Below are 20549 nucleotides of genomic sequence, written 5' to 3'. Positions count from 1 at the left end.
TTTTTTTTTTTTTTTTTGATAACTTTAAATACATAATATAATTTAACTCGACAGTTTTTTTTTATTTATATTAAAATTATTACAGATTAGTTTATAGATTAAAAGAATTTTATTAATAATATGTACTGTAAGAAATAATCCAAAAATTTCCATACGTCTGTATGATAATTTTAATAAACACGTTATTTTACAAACACAAATAGTTAATTCTGACAAAAAGCTTAGAGAATTCGTACACTATATAAATTTTTTATCTCTAATTATCCAAATTTTCCCTTAATATATAGGCATCAAAAACTTCTGGTTAATGTATGTGAAAATTCAGCCGTTTTTTTTAAGTGTAGTCAAATAAAATAATTTTTTATTTTATAACTTGTGATTGCCCCTTACTTAAATAAGTAACTCCAAATATTCTTAAACTCTGAAAGGACTTAAAATGAACTGAAGAAAAAGAAGTTAAAGCAGTATGTCTCTTTTAAGCTCTTGACAGCTTTAGCATATCCAACAGAGCTATTTGAAACCGCGTTTTTATATTTAATACGCGATAATCAATACGCATCATTACTTCAATTATGGAGTAGCGATACGCATATTCTTTTTTTTTTCTTGGGTATACATAATTCCTCGTAAAAACTTTTTGAATCACTCCAATTTTAAAAATTAAAGTACATTTGCAGGTTAAACTATACATTAATGTTGAATTTTAAAAATGTTGAAGTAAAGTTATATTGTACATGGTATTCCATTTAGATAATCAGTAGTTTTTATGCCTTTGTGAACGTTATTTATGTGTTCAATAAAATGAAATGATCTCCTTCATTTAAAAACTTCAATGAATGTTGCCCAAAACTTTTTCCGAGTTAATATACAAGAAAGTGACGCACTATAGTTTTCATTCAAGTAAAATCTGACTGCATATTCTTTTTCTTTTGAGTTATTTTAATCAAATATATACGAAAGATATGAAAACTTAAAGAGTAAGATTTGAACATTTTTGATCTACGGAAGACAGTTTAATTGAATTCACATATATATTTTTGAAAATAATTATAATATTATTTATAATTTTAATTATCTGTCTTATAAAATAACATTGAAAAATTGTATAAAAATTAATTACGCACAACTCTTAAAATTTATTATTAATAGTACTAAGTATATTATTATAATAGTTTTTAAATTAGATACATACAAAAAAACTTATTGACATTTTTTAATACCAACAAAGAATGCCAATACATAAAATCTCGTATGTATTAATTAATTTCATGAACAAATCACTATAAATAAAATAGGAAAACTGAAAAAAAAACAAGTTTCATTGAGTGAAATCTCGACTGTTAACAATAATAATAAAACTTTTTAACAAAAATTAACAATAACAACATTTTTTTATTTTCCTGATTTTCGTACTAACATAAAAAAGTTACAAAATAGTAAACCAGATAAGTTTTATTAATTTAGGTGTTATAGTTTTATCAAAAGAGTTTTGCAAAAATTAATTTGTCTCTAAATAGTACAGAATTGTTCAGTAAATAAATATGAAATAATTTATATTTTTTAAACACTATAAAACATATTTATTCTACTTCAATAATTTATTTACCAAGCGACATTTTATTTTGTTAAATATGTCCTCTCCTATAACTTAAATTCATATTTAAAAATAAATAATTAAGTCCTAATACTAAATTTTAAATTATATTTATATATTTTTTATTAAATGTTTTTTACATAGAGTTTAACTAAGTATTTTTTTTTGGAATTTCAATAGTTTATTATTCAGTATTTATACAGAATGTTGTGTAAGTAAGGTAACTGGTCAATTGTTACAAAGAATGAGAACAATAGAACCCCTTTCCTTATTTACTGAACATTCTATATACTTGAGTTTTATACGATTTGCAGGTTTACATTATATTATAATTGTTATAATTACTTAATGTGTTTGGTTTTCTATATAATATGTTTTTTGTTTGAATAATATATTTTTTTGTTTGCATTATTATGACACACACATTTTTCTCGCTCGAGACATTATTTTAAAATTGATTGAATTTCCATAACCATTTATTTTGATGTAAAATTAAGAACATAAACATTAAAATTAAGAAAGATTAAGAATGATAATAATTCGATAAACGAAAGCTGAAAATCGCTGCTTAGTAAACAAAAACGCACAATGAACACAACAATGGTGATCGTGAAATAAAGAGGATATTGCTGTCTTTAGGGCTACCACCAACATACAAAAGATGAATAACTAAAAGTGTCGAATATAATAACTTAATGTGTTGAAAATATTGAACATTTTTACTTATATATTCGCATTTTTCATTGATTAAATAAACAAGACTTCATAAAATGTTCACTGTTTATTTTATTAATATCAATCAAATCATTTAATTAACTCATACTTGACAACCAATTAATATTTTATCATCAAGTTCATTGTTTTAACGAATGAAATTGTCCAAATTCTATTGATTTATTATTATATATTTTTATTTTTAAACCAACTAATTTCAATGTACAATGAAGTCATTTTTCAGCATATAGTATATATTTTATTCGAGTAAGCCACAACTAACAAGTATATATAAATTATTATGTAAAACTATTATGATGATCACAAAATACTATTAGTCATAAAATCTCTTTTAATAAAGGAAACTGTTGTGGTGAATATTAAATTACATATTATATTGTACTTACGGAAATGTATATGGCCAGTGAAACTTTATGAAACAATTGAAGCAATTAAATTGGCCCATATCTTAGACATATTTCAATGAGGTTTTCATCATATTTCATTTAATTTTCACCACAATTCATATAGCATTGTTCTTTTAAAAATGATGATTGAACGCATTCACTTCAAAATTATTGTCGTCATATAACCGTTTATTTTTTATTCGCGGAATAAAGAAAAATCAGTTAAATAGATGTAAACGTTACATCCAGATTACCTTACATAGATTTTATATTGTTTTAAAAACTAATAGAATTTAGCTGTCAGTAAAAATAATAAACGATATTCAGATAATATTTCATCAGCCTTTATTGTGGTAATAAAAAAAATTATTCAACTATTAATCTATTTTTTCGACGACAAAAATACTATTTCGAAGGATAAGTAATAATAAAAACCTAAACATAGGGTTATTTCTATTATTATTATGCAACTTGGGTTATGGTTTTATCGTTGAACCTGGATTAACTATTCCTGCTAAAAAAAGTTACATAAAATTACATATATTTTAAAGCATACAGTGATAGTAACGCTGTATTAATATATTATATTAATAGATGTGCATGATACGCTTATATAATCATAAAATATCATTGTTAATAAAAAATATTTTACTAGATTCATGTAAAATGAATTTCTCTTATTTTCATTGGGACAACATAATGAAATACCTTAAAATTCGTGATTTTGATAATCAAGTCATCAATCATGTGATTATATTGTTAAAGATACCTCGGTATAACATTGCAAATATAATAATATTATACAAAGTGATTTATTTATTATGTATCACTTAATTAATCAAAAAATAAACATAATATTGAAATTTCTTTTGGTTCCCTAAAGGTATATGTTTTGATCAATTTATCAATGATAAAATATTTTTATATTTATGCTATATAACTTATAAGGATGTCTCCTTAGTATTTTTAATGGCAACATACAACAATAAATAGCTTATTTTATAGATAATGATCAAATTCAGAAAATGTTTGTCGATAACAACTATTGAGTTAGAGATTTTTTGAACATTTTTAACATACTATAGTGACAGTAGGTAGTGAGTCGTGGGTGTTGTTATTAAAAAAGGAAGATCTAAATGCCAAGAATGCCGTAAATAACAACAAAAACAAAAAAATGACAGTTGTTATGAACAACTGATGACAAACATCGACGTTATCAGTTATCAGCCGATATCAAACTGTAAACAAGCCAAGCCAACAGTGTAGTTACAATCACGAACCTGTAACTATCGCTCTGAAAATGGACTATGCAACGAATGCCAAATGTCAGCCCAAACTGAAGACATCTATAAACATTTCAAATAATACAACATTCCACGATAGCTTTAACAAATTCGTACTTAAAAGAAACCAAATAAAATATTCTCAATAATATTTTTATTTTTTGATTAAATAAGTTGTTTGTAATACATGAATTACTTAGTGCACATGTATATCAGTCTGAATACTACAAACATTAAGATCAATAAACAACGATTGTTTTCGTAAATATTAAAACGATAAATTGGTAAAAAACTATTTAAAAAATACATTAAAATTTCAATTAATAATTAGTACATCTTACATGTTTTTATATGAAATTTTTGACGTAAGAAAATGCGATATGTTAGTGTTATCTCAGACATGCATGCATTTTTAAAAGAAAACTCAAAATATGTTGTTTGATTTTGACGTACATTTATTATAATATTACAAACAAGTATAACGGATACTTATATAGTGTATTTATGAAGAATACTAACCCCCTATTTTCGTTGAATAATATTTTTTCATAAAAATATGCTAAATGAAATTTGATTTATTTTTATGAACCTAAGTAAATGTTAAGTTTATAGTAAAAAATAATTTATATGTATAAATTTTAGGGAAACTTTTGAACGTTTATGAGAAGTTATTTTTTTTTTTTTACTATTAAATGAAGAATGGTCATTGTGATTTCATTTATAATTAAAATTTATATTTTTCGATGACCAGTTTTGTATTTTTACTTTTTAAGTTGCTCTTTTAGCTATATGTGAGAAACATACAATAAGTAATTAGTTTTATATTACAACATCACGTTACAAGATACTAATAATTTATCTTTACACACAGTGATGTATTCAGGATTTAAGGGTTGGGATATTCTTAATTTTGTAGTTAGATATGCGAAATATTTTTAGTAATACTAAAAGATTAAATAACAATTTTGTTTTTCACGATGTTTTGATTGGTTTTAAACAAATTAAGATTGATAAGACTAAAGTTTAAAAATTCAAAAATAAAAAATAGTTCTATGTGATTTAATATTTAAATGTTTTTATACAACCATCCTTTTCAATGCGTTGTCAATTATTTTTCTTATTTCGAAGGAAAATTAATCACTAAAAAGCTATATATTGTTAATAAGTCTACCAAAAGAGGCGTAAAATAATACAGAACTTCAATGATAGCATTACAAGAGATATTCTTATGAACTTTTATTTTATTTAAAAAAATTGATTTACTGCTTTATATTGTTTCAGAAAATCAAATATTATAGGGAGCAGGCACAGTTAAGCTCCTACACGATTTTTCCATTTTTTGTTTAAATGAATTTGTTATTTTACACTGATTACAAGTATGCTAAAATAAAATTAAAAAACAGTTAAAAAGTTATAGTACTAAAGTTTGCATGTAACACTGTTATTAGGCTGCGAAGACTCCATTATTATTCTTCCAAATGTATTTTTTATCAAAGATTTATAAATGAAATGTGCTCAATTTGAATGTACCTATAATTAAGATTGTAAATTTAGAAGTCTCTACCCTTCTGTATTATAATTATTGCATCCATTGTAACATGACATTTTGTGATATGACAATTCATTTTTCTTTTTAACGAGATTAAAGTTATTAATTAACTATTACCATGGTCAGGATTTATGATTTACCATAAACTGCTCTTAAATTATATTCATTTAAATTCTTGCGATTTAAAAACAGATAATATAGTTGTAGATAAAAATTATGTCATTTGTTTTTTGTGTGGACAATAAAAAATTTGTTTTATAAATATCCATAAGCAAAAAAAAAAAAAAATGTTTGGATACAAGTTTGGAGGGTCATTTTTCTACTTGCCCCTCTTTAAATACGCCACTGTCTACACATATCCTCATCAAAGTTATTTACTACGTTATGTATAGATTTTCTAATAAAATTAATTTTAATATATCGTTGGTGCTTCTGGCATATAATATAACTAAGTTTTTAATTAGATCCCTATCTTTATTTAATTAATTATTGAATTTAGTTTGCCATAAAATCGGGGGAACTTCTTGTTCTCATAAGCAATATATTTAGTGTTTTTATATATTTCCCTAATCAAACTTCTAGAATATTCCTTTTATTTATTATATTCCTGTGTATAGATGTTAATAGGATTTTTGTGACGTATAATTTATAGATAGAGACAATGTTTAAAATATTGAATAAGTGCGCTGATGGTTATGTAATATGAAGAGAGTATGATACTTTATAAAGTAGCGTACTAATTATAATTATACATTATTGACAGTGTATGTATAATGGAGCAATGTCTGTTCTATTCACATTATCTTAGCATGTTACACCATATAATAAAATAAAATTTCATATCATGTATACATGCATATTATGTCATTATTACTAAGAAATTCAATTTTATAAAATATAACAGTTAAGCTTCTAATTTTACTTAAAATGTTTAAAATATGTTCAGACCAAAGTTGAATAATATAGTTATCCCTAAATATTTAATTGATGATATCATTTTTATTGGCTGACTATCACATTCTGAAATATGTGGGATCATAAATATGTAATATAAAATCATAACCCACAGATAACTGTGATTGGTTAGTATCTACTAGCATACAAACAGTTATGAACATTAAAAATCCATGCTTACTAATAATATTATTATTAAAACAACAATTATTAATTGAACTTTTAGAAAAATAAACAATTTTTCGCAAATAGCGTAGTTTATAAGATAATTGACAAAAACAAAAAACTACTTTTACAGTTGAATTTACATCCTTTTTGCGGCATGTATCAAAGTCCCTCAATTATACCTAAATTTTGCACAGCTTATTTTTTGAAACAATTGATAAATTCTCGTAGAACAATTAAATGAATTTAACAAAATAAAAAAAACTAACCTATATAGCTAAAAATCGCATTAATATCCATGTATGTACATATTAAAAATTATTAAGGTTGATATATTCAGAAAAATATACTTTATACAAATAATAAAAGAAAACCTTTTATAATTATTTCAAGAAGAGTAAACTAAAAAGTCTGCTGTGTAAATATCAATTCATACGAAACAATACATTTGACTACATTGTTGATTCAATTCACGTTGCATCAAAAAGATACTACAACAAAAGTTTTAGCTAATTTCCACTGAAAATAAAACAACCCAAAAACTTTTACATCATATAAATTTTTTATCAAAAGCTTTTGTCAATTTAAATTTGCAAGCTCAACACATTTCCATTAAGAATAACACTAAATTTCAAATTTTGAAACTTGAAGATAAACATAAATTTTAGTAGAATTAAAGTGTATAAATGATTTCTTCTATTTTTAACTTTTAATTTAAAAAAATGTTAAAACAAATAACTAAACTGAGATTGTATTTTGATATCAAATGAATCTTGAACTATAAGAAAAATTAGTTACATTTTTACTAATCTCATTTAATATACTTGTAAATTCAATATAAAATAAGCAAATTTAATAATTAGCTTCAACAAGGGCAACATTAAAATTTTTATTAAAAGTTATCTTTTATTTGATAAATTAATACCTTATATTTTTAAAAAATTTCTATCATTATAATCCAAGTAATTTATATATTTTAAAGGTAACTTAATTTTTATAAGCAGATGATAATGGACAGTGTAAATGTATACGCATTAAAGAAAAAAGTTTATTAATATACTCGAGACTCTTGTAATTCAAATTTATTAGAAAATAATACCAGAACTTAACTTTTCCTAACTTAATATTTGCTATTGAAATTGCAAATTGAATATACCTCGTTTATCATTTAAATGATTAACGAAAATAATTTAGTATTAAAGTTTTATGATATTTTAAACCATAAATGTAATTTGATTAAAAAAAATATTTCTTTATCTCCAAAATAAATGAAAAAAATGATTCTATGTTAATTTAAATATCATAATTTTGAAATTCGTAAGATTGTCGATATCTAAATTCTAACAATTAGGCCATTGTTTTCAATGATAAATATAACGAATCTAGAAGATTAGTGGATTAAAAAAAAAAGTAATTTTTTTGTATTTCAAATATTAAAATAATTTATGAAAAAGTTGCTCAATATTTTTTCATTAAATTTCAAAATGTCAATTGTTTTTGTATAAAGAATAAACAAGAGTTTTAATAAGTGAGATCAGACTTGTAGTTTAAAAAAAGTTCACTACTCGCCTAATTATATCATTACCCTTTACTCACTAAACCCTCAACTTTTTTTTCGTTAACCATATACATTATATTATGGAGATACTGATTAAAATTGTCATATACTCGTCTATAGCCCGGAGCTACTGGCATAAAACTAACAACAGGTTGTTTTGTTTAAGTTTATAGGTATAGTTTTGATAGTATTATCATAACTTCTGTTATATTTATCTAATTACACAGTCAATAACTTAAAAACTACAAGCCTATCGCCAAATATTATCATCACCGGTACTAGTAAATTTTTACAATTACAATCTTTCTACTTCACCATTCTGTTAAAGGAAAAATTTACATTATCTTATCTCCTATAAAAATATTATGAAGTATCCATAACAGTGTTATAAATAAATCATTATCTTATATAGCAGCTTACTCATTATCTCTTGTTTAATTTTGGTTAAAAAAATTTTAAAGGTTTTATAATTGTTATTTTGTGGGATTTTATTTTATTTGATTTTTATATAATATCTCTAGTTATTTAAACGAATTACTATATTTTTACTAAGTTTATTTGTTTGAATATGTAATATTAATGCAATTATTATTTTTATATCATGGAAATTATATTTAATAAGCGTTACATTATTTTACTATACTTGTATTATGAAGTTGAATAAAAAACAACCAACTCTAATTATCCTAGTAGTTTACATATGTAAGCTACTATATTATAATATTATTAAATAATTACATTATTTCTATATATAGAAATTGTACGAGTTTTCACTAATTAATTATTACCTAATTTGTAATAAAATATCATTAACATTATAACTGTGCAAGAGTTTATCAGTCACTTCATCTTCAAAAAACTCCGTCTCGTTTGAATATATCTCTTAACCAAATGTGCTAGAATTTAGGTCAGACGTATTGTACATTATACATAACTTACATTAACTGTATGGTTAAAGTGTAACTTTACTTTGTCATTAGCATAAAACAATAGTTTAATTTTATATATATACTAATTAAACAAAACGAGCGTTAGCTCAAACAAAAAAATATAGTAGAGATTCATTTTAATTAATATAAATACTCATCATCATTTTTTTTTTTATTCTACACTTAATAATTAAACGCAATGTGTCAATCCTAGTGTAAAAAGCAATATTAACGTTATAAAATGTCAAAATGATTTGTATAATATCCATCTGTAATTATTATATATTTTATGCTTATTTATCAATAAATAATAACATTGTAAGAATAAGACAATAATGATTTTTGGGGAAATTAAAATATAATAAATTTTTCACAATCTGGTCTGTTCTAATCGCGCATTTGACATTGTTCAAGTAAAAGTTGTGAGCAAAAAATCAAATTTGTGTTATTTTATTTATCAATTATTACTTTATACTGTCACTGAAGTTGTTCTAAGAACAATGAAAAATTATCAGGTAAGATTTAATTATACTAATAATTTATACTTATATTAGATCATGACCCCGAATGAAAGTAACTCTCACTTTTATCCAACACCTTTAAATTTTAATATTTTATCCTTAGTTAATAAAATTAAACAAGTATTAACTAATATTTGATTAAGTCTTGAGTTACTAAGGTACATGATTTACCCACGGAGGTACAAACGGGTATTTACCTCTGATTACACCACTAAATAAAAAAATCGATCGATTCATATTGTGTGCATGTTAAGCGTGCACTTAAGTGTATGTTTGGCCTATAGACTGATCATGTAATAATGCGATCTAATGGGAATTCAGGTATATAAGTATTTATTGTTTATTTTTTTAATGATGAACTAATGTTTAAAGCAATCAATATGTTTTATTTTAAATTTCTCATTTGAGGTAACCTCAATTAAAAATAAAAAATAATTGTTTATCGATAAATTTATTTCATTACTTAAAATAATTACTACCTAAATTTTAAAACGTATAATATAATTAAATAAGAATAAATAAAGTCAGTATTTGGAAATAATATTTTTAACACAATAGTACTCAATGATTTTTAACACCACTTGCTTTATCTTTGGTCGGTCTGAGGCGAAAATTGAAATGTGTGTAAAATAAACTATACAAAAGAATTCTTCAATTTTAAATAACAGTTCAAAGAACTAACAAAGATGCACAGTACACAAGTTAAATGAAGAAGAAAAAGGTCACAAGTGTTTTCTGCAAAAATATTTTCTGTATTACTATCCATCAATTTAAATTTACAAAAATATGACAATAATGTAAACTACATACAAAACGTTGAAAGGTTTTCTTATGAAATTTCCACCACTTAAAGTACTTTAAATTTTACGCATTAAAGATGCTAGTAAAACAAATAAAGTAGAGTTGTACATTCAAAAATTAAAGTTAATTACTTGCTTTGTTTTAAATATATAATTTTTTGTTTTATATTAAAAGTTTTAGATATAATTATTTAAACCCAACATTGATGTTCATATGTTAGATAAAATGTATTATTTACGAAAGTGATCCAAAATAAATATTTTGTTCATGAGTAAAAATGTTGAATCGTTTAATGTAGTTTAAAAAAAAATAATTTGGAATGCATTTGATTTTGATACATTTATAAACAAAAATTCATACCTTTATAAAAATTATGTACACTGAAAATCAATTGTTTTGATATTAGTGAATCAGAGAAAGTAAGAGTGGCAGGTAAATAAATTAACTGTCGGTCGAGCAAAACTTATTGTAAATCCACATCGGAGTACAGAAATACATAAAATAAAACTTGTGGCATTTCGTTGACATGCAAAACTTTATTAAGAAGTTTATAAGTTCCATCTTATTATTCAGTTACAATAACGACGTGACCTATCTATCTTAAAGAATAAAAACTACTTTATAAAACCAGATAAGAGACATTTGAAATATAAAAATATTCTTCAACTATTGCGATAAGATTTTATCAAGATTAATCTAAAAAAGTTAAGCACATTTTCAAACGTTCGGTGTGTTTTTATTGTTATAAATCGATGGAAATATAAAAATAATTTTTTTTTTTTATGGTGTGAATTTTGGTGTGTTTATAAAGAAAACGTATATTATTTCCAGTGTTAGATACTTAGGATTTTAACACTCTATATTTGTTTTCATTTAGTTTGTTATATTTTTCAAGATACAGTTTTTTAAAAAACCTTTTCATTGGAATATTTAAAGATTTTCCACATTTTTTAAAATAAAATCGTACATTCTGAAATGTTTGAAAATGTTACTAATTTAATTCACTCTGTTGTAAACATTTAGAATGATTATTTTGAATTAGTTAATAAAGTGATTGCATATTTATATTAATATTGTCTTGATAATCGATCTTAAATGTTTTTAAATTAAGACATAGATTAAAAAGTTTCAAATAATTGTTTTTAAAAGCATATTTAACTTCTTAAAAGTATTTTTTTATTTATTTTTACAAGCTTTCAATTATAATGAGTCTTATAAAATATTGAATCATTGACTTTTTTCTATCACTTAGAATTGATATATATATATAATGAATCATATGAATAAAACACTAATTTTTTTGAAAATTAAGAAAAGTTTTAAATTTTAAATTTTTAGAATAAAAAAACTTTTAACTATATTTAATAGGAATCCTATTTTTAGTTTTATGATATGATTGAATAAAAAAATTTCAAACAGCTTTGTTCATAAAATTTTTTTTACTCGATCAACTGTTTGCGTTTTACAATAGTTTAAATATTTTGATTTAAAATACAAACTTATCATTAATTTGGTTTTAATAGAGCTGTAGTAATTTTGATATATCGAAAAATACTGGTATCAGAAAATATGAAAATTAAAAGTTATCGAGTTTTTAATTAGTGGATACTTCATGGTTCGATAATTATTGTTAATAACGGTAATTAATACTTAAAACTTTAATAAAAACAACACCATTTGTTCGGTATTCCATGTTTATAATATTACGAGATAGGTAAAATCTTATCTATAGAATTGACAAGAAATTGATGATGATAATGATTTGAAACGGCTTTGTTTATCAGCAACTAGGATTTCGTAGTGTGAGCATAGAGTAATAAATTAGGCTAATAATACGCCATTTATTATCTCTATCTTTTAGCTAAAAGATATTAGGGACGCTTTTGTAGAAATATTTCACCTTCCACAAATATCTTACTTAAAAACTCGGTTAACCCGTTGTGTAAACATCACTGTTTTTGTTGCATAGTTTACGGTATATGTTCTCTGAGTTTTGTTGTTTTTTAATAATAATATAAAAGTAAATTCACTATAGTAATTTTTAGAATATTTGTATAAAAAAAACATAAAAGTAAGTAAAACAAAAATCATTTATATTGAATATTAAATTATACAAAATATATTTTCTATTCATTTGATTATTTTATGTAACAGCAATGTACAATAAATCTTAATCGTTTATATTTTTTTAAAAATGTTGGCGATTTCTCTTACTCCATGTTTTTTAGTTACAATATTTACTATACAATATGGGGTTTTCGGTTTATTTAATTATAATAACGACTGTTATTAAAACCATTAAAAAAGAAATTTGATTTAGTCGATATATCTCAAAACACCGGCGATGGTTTGATATAAATTACCGGTAAGTAGATTTCAAATAGCTTCAGCCTTAGATTTTCATAATACTAGAGACAAAAAAAATCTATTGTAATGGGCTAAAAGTTATTTTTATGGAAGTTACCAATAATATTTTTTACACCAGTCGTGTAGTAATATATGATTAAAAATTTGCGTTGATTATAAGAGTACCCGACTATTAACAGACATGAAGTTATACCTTTGACAAATAACAATACTTTAAGCTAAACAGTAAATGATTGATAGAAAATCGGTCAAAAATCTATTAATTTATCTCAAGCAATAACATCAGAACGGTTCATCGGATATGAAATTGTTTGAAATTATTTTTTCCATATCACCATTAAACTGAAAATAAGAGTTTTTGTTAATGAAAATTTAAGTCTAGGGTTTTTATCCATGAAGGGACGGAAACAATTTTTTTAACAATATTATTATATATTTTTTAAATCAAACAATATATTCTTTTACAAACATTTTAAATTGAAACGTAGCTTCCGGGAAAATGAGTGTTACATGTTTAATGAATCACTTTGTATAAAGTATACAATAAATTTGACCGAAAGAGCTTGTCGTGGCGAATTTTGAAGAGTAATATGAATAGAGCGTAACATTTTTTTCGAGTTAATATGAGATTGAGGTTATTCAAAGTATAAGAACACACTAAAGTATTCTTACACACATCGTTAATATACCGACCTAGAAATAATTTAGTACACGACTTGACTTTGTTGAGCCTTTAATTTGCATTTCAATTTATTCACTGTCTAAAGTAAACGGTTCGTTTAAAATTAATTGGTGTATGAAATAATAATAAAACCCCTGTTAATGTATTCACTAATAATTCTAAACGAACGATGTTTACAGAACTCTACATTTATAATTCAATGATGTTAAATTGAAATGTACGAAACTCAAAATGGTTTCGTTAACTTAAGCTATTTAAAGACTTAGTCTATATTTTTAAAAAATGTGTAACAAATATTTTTTAATAAATAAAAAAGACTTACTTGTTTTGATTAATAAAAAAATATCCAATTGTATGTGATAAAAATTTTATTTCGAATCAAACATAACTTTTTTTTTCGTCATACTTTAAGTCTAAAACTGTGACTATCGTGAAACTTTGACTAAATCGTGTCATTAGGGTTGACTTAGTCTCTCTCTATCAAACCCAAGATTCATGTATTCAAAATACGTTAAACACGTTTAATGAACTTTGTTTTATCATCGATAGGCTGCGCTTAACGTCCATTGCGAACCTTAGAAAACACACTACCGTTAAGTAAAAGACATTTTGTAAACTTTTAATCCAAAAGCGCTCCAGTCGCATTTTCAGAGGTCTCCCTTTGCGCAACCGCTAATGGCTAGTACAAGTAACAGTACACTATATTTATACATTAGCGTAATGGTGTAAAGTAAATTTACCTGTGGTGACCATTTCCATTATGTTATTGCATTATTATTATTACTTATCTAAATGTGACGGTTGGCTTTCTTATACAGAAAGTTGCATTTATCCGCAACTCGAATTAACGGCTAGCGTAGTTTTAGATTTTTTTTTCATTTTTCTGTAGGATTTTATGCGCCAAATGCTTGTTATAACATTATATTTGAGCTATAACAGAAACATTAATCCAATTTCCTTTATTTAACAAAGATGATTAAATAAATGTTTATCAATAAATCCGATAACTAACTGATTAGTGAAAATGTAGAGACAGACACAAAAATGATATAAACTCACCATTGTAAAATTTATATCTTCTCAGCTTAGCATCAAAGCTTAAAATCGTATTTAATTTTTTTCAACTCGAGAAACAAATATCAATATAATACTATATCAAAAATCATTTAGACAATTTAATTATCTTAATTGGGTTCATTTTTTTTGAAAAATCATAGTGACAAAATAATAAAACAAATAATATTTTATATTGGTATAAATAATAAAAATTGAAATTATTATCACTAAAAGATAAAATTATGTTTTTTAATTAGATTTTTGTTTATAATTTATGACAAGAGTACTAGTAAGCTTATGTTTTTGTAGATTATTTAAGAGTTACAAAAGTCTGATTTCAACTCAGTAAATTCCTAGTAATATTCAAATAATATAGCAAAACTAATAGGAAAAGCTTACTACTTGTCAACTGTATAATATACAGTGTTAATGGACAACTTATGTAAATGAGTTAAGTTTTCAAATATATTTAAACTGTTATTATATTATTATCGTAAACTAATCATTTATGAAAAAGAAAATTTCTAAGTAGAACTAATAAAATATTCTTCAATGTTTCCGCTTATGTTATATTGCGGTACAGTGATAATTTGGTAAAATTGTAAAATAAATATAATAAATTAAATTAAATATATATAAATGGTATCGTAAAATTACAACAAGAATTCTAAAATTTAGGGTTTTATTTATTTTTTATTACATTATTTAATAGTTCAATTACCTAGTATAATAAATAAAATTAAATAAATAGACACTTAAGTTTCTATACAAATATTAATGATGTGATAAATTAATTTTTGTTATATAATAAGACAACATACAAAATAAAATAGAACTATTCTTTCACAGGATGTAGCCTTAAAAAAGTTCATGTCTAATTGCTCCTACTCCCTAACCCTCAAGACATTTTAATATCTAGAAGTTGTGGCATATAATTTTTTACCCAAATCCTCTCCCGGTAGTTCTCAAGTAGAGGTTTTACAATGATGTTTTTTTTTAATGTTCATAATTTTTTTATCAATAACGGAAAACTGGAATAAACATCAAAATTCCTATTTGTTAGTATTTCTAAACTATTTATATGATTAGTATTTAAATCTATTTAGAAATATAGTATAATATGTTATAAAAATATATCAGGAATACTGTAAGGGCACAAATAATAAAGATTATTTGTGTATAAGGTGAGTAAAGACGTGTCTAAAAAAATATTTTTTCATGTAAAGGAACCTTAAATATACAATATTTTATTAAATATAATTTATTATTAACTAAATATACGTTAATACATCAGGTAGGTTTATATACCTGTTGGTTTCAGATTTTCGTTACGTGCACATGCTTAAATAGAATATCAGTATTTATCAACGTATATCGTCTAAAAGCCGAATTTGGGTGGTGTTGGGTTTGGTGATGAAAAAAAAAATGAGTTTTTTTTGCTCGTTAATTTAAAGGACGATTCTCAAAAAAATTGGAAACGCCAAAATTCACAGAGCTACCTCATGTTCAAAATATGGTAGTGCTCAGACTGCATCATTGAGCCAATAATGAATTATGAAAATTGAAGAAAATATTTCGAATATATTTCAAAATGTAAATTATACAACTTGACTTGATGTTTAATTTTTTTAATCTGATAAAAAACATTTGTTGGAAATACAATCGTAAATATTTATCTTGAATTTTATTTGCGATGAATTTATTTTATAACTATAAAAATTAAATCGTAAGAATAAGCAGGATTATTATTAAGAAAATTAAAAAAGTTATGTAAAAATATTTAATCTCACTAATTAGTTCATGGGTTTCTATTGGATAACTGTAACATTCATTATTTTATTCTTAAATTAAAAAAAATTAATCAATTAAAATGTTAATGTAAATGTAAATAAAATGCAAATAAATGTTTAGCTTAAAAATTCTATAGTGATAAAACACTTCAAGTAATTTTTCAACTAAAATCTTATTGAAATTATTTTATAATTTTTTACGTCATTATTTATATTCTCTTTTTAACTGAACAATTCATATATAGAACACTATAACATTCTTATAATCATGAAAAGCTATTTACTATTGTAGAGAAGAAGTGGATTATTTATATTTAATGACTTTATATAGGTAAATTGTATTCAACCTATTATTGAAAGTTAGGATGTAGTAAATTTAGACATTATTAATTTAAGATTGTGCCTACATATATGAAGAATTTTTATCGGAGGAATTAACTTTTTTATACCTCAGTATAAATAAATGATAAATGTAAGTCGAATAAGTTGCTAAATGCCACTAATAAGTTAAAACCCGTTTTAAGATTAAGGTTTAACTAAAATTTAAACCCTTGGAAATAATGACTTATATTTGTAGTTCTTTGAAAATATAGTTTATTTTGTAATATTTAAAAAAAAGCTTTTAATTTTTTGTTGACATTTAACAATTTTTATGTTAAAAGTAAAAGTAATTATCATATTAAGATTTGTTATTAAATTGAAATAATGTTTAATTTTTTTTCTTAGTAATTTTTAATTTTTTATTAAACTTCTGTGATGAAACTTTACTTTCATAGAAAATCAGATTGGATTGTTTTAATTTGAAAAGTTGCAACATTATTTATATCCTGATTATACGTTTTGTGAAATATAAGTATAATACTTAATAAATATGAATTTAAAAAAATAAATCACAAATATAATAATTATATTAAGAACATTTTTTTTTTAGTGTCTTTAATTCTATACATTTGTCGATTTATTAATTATTAAGTTTATTTTAATTCATCCCCTTTAATAATTTTAAAATTAGTATAAACTAGCCATTTTTTAATTAGCTAATCTATTATTTTATATGCTAGATAAATTTGTATATTAACATTTAAAAAAAAAGTTGACATCCTTATACAGTACAAAGGATGAATTAAAAATAATAATATAATTGTTAAATCGAGAAATACGTTTCTGTAGCTAAAAACACCAAAAATGATTTTCTTAACATAATTATTATTTTAAGATAAATCCAGTGGATAATAGTGGCTATTTAAAGAATACTCTGTATTTCGTTACTTAAATTTATTATAAGTCAAAAAGTTATAGCAATCTAAATTTGAAAATATAAAACCAAAAATTTGAACACAAAAATAGCACGTTTTTTAATTACGACAGTCATGTTCACGTAGAAAATAAGATGTTTGGACAAATTAATTTTTATACTTATTGTATGTTCTATAAGTTATAATTTTACATATGTTCGAATCTCGCAGTATTTTTGGAATATTTTTAAAAATTAAAATCACGAATTGTGATAATTTAGTGTTATGTTAAAAGATTTCGGTTAAACAATTTTTTAGCTTCGATGCGAAGCTGAGAAGGTATTAATTTTACTATGATGTGTTTTTTTTTTTATTTTTTTTTTTTTTTTTTTGTGTCTGTGAACGCTCAATCTCAGCTCTCGCTGGACCGATTTTGATGAACAATATGTCAAAAGATCACAAATCGTATCTAGTCGAAGACATTACCCTCAAAAATTGAAAAAAATTCCCTCGTTCCCCGTAAACGGGGGAAATCCCCCAAAAAATTACAAATTTAAAAATCGCTAATTTTCGATATTTTTTCAATTTTTTTTACTTAAAATTGCCATAACTTTTTTAAAAATGACCGAATCAATATAATTTTTTTTTTTATAGATACCTTAGATAATTACCTATCATTTTATATATTTTTGTGAACATTTGACCCTTTAACAGCCCAAAGGATGGGGTTTCAAAATGGTAACTTTTTTACAAAAAATTAACTTTTTCAACTTAACTTTTGAAAATGTTCCGGAAAGACTGACAATTTTATATATACCTTAAATTAAAGCTAATGTAATATACTTTAATTTGAAAAAAAAAAATTTGACCTCTGGACTTGTCTTCATGGTGAAAATGACTACCGTATGCAAAAATATGCTATTTTTGTGAAAAAATTCTTGATATTATATTTTACATTTTTTAACATTATGTTGCTATAACTTTTTAAAAAATGCATGAATCAACTTTATTCTTTAATGATAAATACTTTATATATACTTCTTTCATTCGACATACGTTTTGTGTACATTTGACCCTTTAACAGCCCAAAGGATGGGGTTTCAAAATGGTAACTTTTTTACAAAAAATTAACTTTTTCAACTTAACTTTTGAAAATGTTCCGGAAAGACTGACACTTTTATATATATCTTAAATTAAAGCTTATGTAATATACTTTAATTTGAAAAAAAAAAATTTGACCTCTGGACTTGTCTTCGTGGTGAAAACGGACATCAAAGTTAAAGAAAAACGTAAGCTTGTAATATAGGTCAATAGATCAAGAAATTACAATTAAACCAAACATTACAAAAATGCTTTACTTTCATTTTTACAAAATAATGACCTATATTACAAGCTGAGAAGGTATTTTACTATGATAATATAATAAGGATAATATTGTGTTTTGTTTGTCTGCCATTACTTTTTCTCAGCACTCACTATACTGATTATTGTCAACGTTTCGTTAAAAGATTAAACATTGTATTTAGTTAGATATTACCCTCAAAAATTGAAAAATTTTCCCTCGTTCTTTGTAAACGTTGGAAATCCAACAAAAATTACTTTTTACAGTTATAAATATTTTCAGGAAGAATTTATGCAACATTTATTGTCCATTCAATAAGTATATTAAATGAAAATGTTTTTAGCTACCACTGGCTTATGATAAATTGAGGCGGAAACAAAATACAGGTAATTTTTTAATAGCCATTGAGTTTATCTTAAAATTATAATTATGTTTAGAAAATCATTTTTGGTGTTTTTTAATTACATATCTCTCTTTATCAATTATAATAATTTTTTTAATTAATTCTTTATACTATATTTGTATAATCTTTATACCATTGTCTTTTTATGACGTTGCTGTCGCATCACGGAGTGTTAATTGTCAATAATGACTATCAACAGATATACTTTCTGTATTGTTAGTTAGTGTATTTATGAACTCACAACAATGTGCCTCACTACGATTGATAATAAATACTGTGTACGTGTGAATATCGACGTCATAATAACCAATTGCATACCTGTATTTTTAATCCCTTGTGTATTAACTCAAAAATTTGAAACTTTAAATGTTTATATCTAATAAACTAATAAAGTTCTATAAAATTTTCAAATTCCATTTACTATTAAGTTAAATACTCAAATATTTTATTAAATTCAAAATATATGTTCTCATTAAATAAAACAAAGTTGACACCTATAAAAGGTATAAGGAATGAACTTAAAAAGTATTACATAGTTAATAATTCAAGATTAATATGTAACTAAAGAAAATAAAAAAAAAATGTTTCAATTATATTTATTATGTAAGTAATTGAGTGGGTTTGATAAAAAAATCACTTAGTATAATTTTTGATAATATATTAATTGAACTTATTTTTAGTCAATAAGAAACATGTTTTTTTCATTGGAGTACAGATGTAAACATCAACTAAACTCAAAAATATTATTTTAAGAAATATTTTGAAGTTTTCTGGGTTACACATAAAATGTAATTTATTGTGTGTGATTTCATTACAACAAAGCCTTAAAGAAATATAAACCAAGTTATTGTAGCATCAACGCCGCGGGTCAGGCCTATCTATAAAAAACATTCACGTATAGTTTAGAGAAAAATGAATGGCATGACTATAATAAACGACAACATAACCACATTAAACTTAGCAAAAATAAAATCTTACAATACCAAAATAAAGTTCTAATAATTCTGTTAATAATATAATAAAAATTGATCACTTTTTTCTAATATTATTTAAAATTAATAAAATATTAAAAATTTGATTAATTTTATAAAACTATAATATTAAAAATATTAAACTCAAAAATCTCCTGTGATTGAACATTAATTGACACATAATCACTCCATTAAAATCATAAAATTAATTAAAAACGTAAATAATGC

At 23.5% G+C, this 20549-nt stretch overlaps 1 protein-coding gene across 1 annotated transcript in view; it reads right to left on the bottom strand.

The window, feature by feature from the left end:
- Window positions 1-14097, bottom strand: part of LOC126900530 (serine/threonine-protein kinase 32A) — an 89752-nt gene extending 75655 nt beyond the window's left edge. Inside the window, exon 1 of the mRNA XM_050676312.1 lies at window positions 13847-14097. The gene's annotated coding sequence lies outside the window, so the exon portion shown is untranslated. The remainder of the gene's footprint in view (window positions 1-13846) is intronic.
- Between the last annotated feature and the right edge of the window lie 6452 nt (window positions 14098-20549).

This window comes from Daktulosphaira vitifoliae, unplaced genomic scaffold (assembly GCF_025091365.1).
Source record: "Daktulosphaira vitifoliae isolate Bord-2020 unplaced genomic scaffold, ASM2509136v1 Scaffold_3, whole genome shotgun sequence".
Classification (NCBI taxonomy): domain Eukaryota; kingdom Metazoa; phylum Arthropoda; class Insecta; order Hemiptera; family Phylloxeridae; genus Daktulosphaira; species Daktulosphaira vitifoliae.
This window is presented reverse-complemented; position numbering and strand designations above follow the sequence as displayed.